The following is a 4,212-nucleotide window of genomic DNA, read 5'->3' as shown; positions in this document are numbered from 1 at the left end:
TGATCCATCGCCGCTCTCAGTAATTGGCAAATTTTCGGTATAAAAATTCGTAATTTCAAACTGCGAATACGTGCAGAGAGTCAGAATTTGGCTTAAAAATATAGGTCAAGCGTCGAATTTGGGATGTTTGGGATATTTTGAAAACTGCAGGGAGGGGTTGGGTCAAAATGTGATCCATCGCCGCTGTCAGTAAATGGCATATTTTCGGTATAAAAAGTCGTAATTTCAAACTGCGAATACGTGCAGAGAGCCAGAATTTGGCTCCAAAATATGGCTCAAGGGTCGAATTTAGGATGTTTGGGATATTTTGAAAACTGCAGTGAGGGTTTGGGCAAAAAGTTATCCATCGCCACTTTAATTAATTGGCATATTTTCGGTATAAAAAGTCATAATTACAAACTGCGAATACGTGCAGAGAGCCAGAATATGGCTCCAAAATATGGCTGAAGCGTCGAATTTGGGATGTTTTGGATATTTTGAAAACTGCAAAGGGGGGTTCGTGCAAAATGTGACCCATCGCTACTCTGAGTAATTGGCATATTTTCGGTGTAGAAAGACGTAATTTCAAACTGCGAATACGAGCAGAAAGTCGGAATTTGACTCCAAAATATGGCTCAAGGGTCGAATTTGGGATGTTTGTGATATTTTGAAAACTGCAGGGGGGGCGGGGGGGTTCGGAGCAAAATGTGACCCATCGCTGCTCTCAGTAATTGACATATTTTCGGTGTAAAAGGTCGTAATTTCAAACTGTGAATACGTGCAGAGAGCCAGAATTTGGCTCCAAAATATGGCTCAGGAGTCGAATTTGGGATGTTTGGGATATTTTAAAAACTGCAGGTGGGTTTGGGCAAAATGTGACCCATTGCCGCTTTCAGGAATTGGCATAATTTCGGTATAAAACAGTCGTAATTTCAAACTGCGTATACGTGCAGAGGGCCAGAATTTGCCTCCAAAATATGGTTCAAGGGTCGAATTTGGGATGTTTAGGTTATTTGGAAACTGCATGGGGGTTTGGACAAAATGTAACCCATTCCGGCTCTCAGTAATTGGCATATTTTCGGAATAAAAAGTCGTAATTTCAAACTGCAAATACGTGCAAAGAGCCAGAATTTGGCTCCAAAATATGGCTCAAGCGTCGAATTTTGGATGTTTGGGATATTTTGAAAACTGCAGGGAGGGGATTGGGCAAAATGTGATCCAACGCCGCTTTCAGCAATTAGCATATTTTCGGTGTAAAAAGTCGTAATTTAAAACAGCGAATACGTGCAGAGAGCCAGAATTTGGAGCCAGAATTTGACTGTGTATGGAGTCAGCCTCCACCACATCACTGCCTAATGCATTCCATCCGTTAAGTACTCTGACACTGAAAAAGTTCCTTCTAACGTCTCTGTACGTTATGTGGGTACTCAGTTTCCACCTGTGTCCCTTTGATCGTGTCCCACCAGTGTTGAATAGTTTATCCTTGTTTACCCGGTAGATTCCTCTGAGGATTTTTTAGGTTGTGATCATGTCTTCCCTTACTCTTCTGTCTTCCAGTGTCGTAGTGAACACCACGCCAAGTGTAGTGAACATTACGCCAAGGGTAGTGAACACCACGCCAAGGGTAGTGAGCGCCACACCAAGGGTAGTGAAAACCATGTCAAGGGTAGTGAACACCACGCCAAGTTAAGTGAACACCACGCCACGTTCAGTGAATACCACGCCAAGGGTAGTGAATCCAAGGGTAGTGAACACCATGCGAATGGTAGTGATCACCAAGCAAAAGGTAGTGAACACCACGCCAATGGTGGTGAACACCACGCTAGGGGTAGTGAACACTACGCAAAGGGTAGTGAAGACCACGCCAAGGGTAGTGAACATCAAGCCAATGGTAGTGAACACCAAGCCAAAGGTAGTGAACACCACGCCAAGGGTAGTGAACATAACGCCAAGGGTGGTGAACACCACGCTAGGGGTAGTGAACACCACGCTAGGGGTAGTGAACACCACGCAAAGGGTAGTGAAGACCACGCCAAGGGTAGTGAACATCAAGCCAATAGTAGTGAACACCAAGCCAAAGGTAGTGAACACCACGCCAAGGGTAGTGAACATAACGCCAAGGGTAGTGAACACCACGCCAAGGGTAGTGAACATGACGCCATGGGTAGTGAACACCATGCCATGGGTAGTGAACACCACGCCAAAGGTAGTGAACACCACGTCAAGGTTAGTGAAAACCATGCTAAGGGCAGTGAACACCATGCCAAGGGAAGTGAACACTATGCCAAGGGTAGTGAACACCTCGTCGGGGTAGTGAACACCACGCCAAGGGTAGTGAACACCAAATGAAGGGTAGTGAACATCGGGTCCAAGGGTAGTGAACACCACGCCAAGGTTAGTAAATACCAAGCCAAGGGTTGTGAACACCATGCAAAGGGAAGTGAACACCATGCCAAGGGTAGTGAACACCACGCTAAAGGTAATGAACCCCACGCCAAGGGTAGTGAACAACATGCTAAGGGTAGTGAACAAAACACCATAGGTAGTGAACACCACGCTAAGGGTAGTGAACACCACGCGAAGGGTACTGAACATAACACCAAGGGTAGTGAACACCAGGTCAAGGGTAGTGAACACCATGCAAATGGTAGTGAACACCACGCTAAGGGTAATAAACACCACACCAAGGGTTGTGAACACCACGTCAAGGATAGTGAACACCACACCAAGGGTAGTGAGCACCACACAAAGGGTAGTGAACACCACGGCAAGGTTAGTGAACAGCACGTCAAGGTTAGTGAAAACCATGCTAAGGGTAGTGAACACCATGCCAAGGGAAGTGAACACAATGCCAAGGGTAGTGAACACCATGCCAAGGGTAGTTAACACCTCGCCAGGGGTAGTGAACACCACGCCAAGGGAAGTGAACACCACGCCAAGGGTAGTGAACACCATGCCAAGGGTAGTGAACACCTCGCCAGGGGTAGAGAACACCATGCCAAGGGTAGTGAACACCACGTTAAGGTAGTGAACACCACACCAATGGTAGTGAACACCAAATGAAGGGTAGTGAACACCATGCCAAAGGTAGTGAACACCACGCCAAGGTTAGTAAACACCTCGCAAAGGGTAGTGAACACCATGCAGAGGGTAGTGAACACCACGCTAAGAGTAGTGAACACCACGCTAGGAGTAGTGAACACCACGTCATGGGTAGTGAACACCACACCAAGGGAAGCGAACACCACGCCAGGAGTAGTAAACATTACGCCAAGGGTAGTGAACACCACGTCATGGGTAGTGAACACCACACCAAGGAAAGTGAAAACCATGTCAAGGGTAGTTAACACCACGCCAAGTTCATTGAACACCACGCCACGTTCAGTGAATACCACGTCAAGGGTAGTGAACACCACGCCAAGGGTAGTGAACACCACGCCAAGGGTGGTGATCACCACGCCAGGGGTAGTGAACACCACGCAAAGGGTAGTGAAGACCACGCCAAGGGTAGTGAACATCACGCCAAGGGTAGTGAACATCAAGCCAATAGTTGTGAACACAAAGCCAAAGGTAGTGAACACCACGAGAAGGGTAGTGAACCACACGCCAAGGGTAGTGAACACGACGCCATGGGTAGTGAACACCATGCCATGGGTAGTGAACACCACGCCAAGGGTAGTGAACACCACGTCAAGGTTAGTGAAAACTATGCAAAGGGTTGTGAACACCATGCCAAGGGAAGTGAACACTATGCCAAGGGTAGTGAACACTATGCAAAGGGTAGTGAACACCTCGCCAGGGGTAGTGAACACCAAATGAATGGTAGTGAACACCATGCCAAGGGTAGTGAACACCACGCCAAGGTTAGTAAATACCAAGCCAAGGATAGTGAACACCATGCAAAAGGAAGTGAACACCATGCCAAGGGTAGTGAACACCACGCCAAGGGTAATGAACCCCACGCCAAGGGTAGTGAATACCACGTAAAGGGTAGTGAACACTATGCCAAGGGTAGTGAACACTATGCCAAGGGTAATGAACACCTCGCCAGGGGTAGTGAACACCACGCCAAAGGTAGCGAACACCAAATGAAGGTTAGTGAATACCACGTCAAGAGTAGTGAACACCACGCCAAGGTTAGTGAACACCACGCTATATGTAGTGAACACGATGCCAAGGGTAGTGAACACCACGCCAAAAGTAGTGAGAACCACGATAAGGGTAGTGAACACG

The sequence above is a fragment of the Procambarus clarkii genome, chromosome 44, assembly GCF_040958095.1.
Source record: "Procambarus clarkii isolate CNS0578487 chromosome 44, FALCON_Pclarkii_2.0, whole genome shotgun sequence".
In the NCBI taxonomy this organism is placed as follows: Eukaryota; Metazoa; Arthropoda; class Malacostraca; order Decapoda; family Cambaridae; genus Procambarus; species Procambarus clarkii.
Note: the sequence above shows the minus strand (reverse complement) of the source record.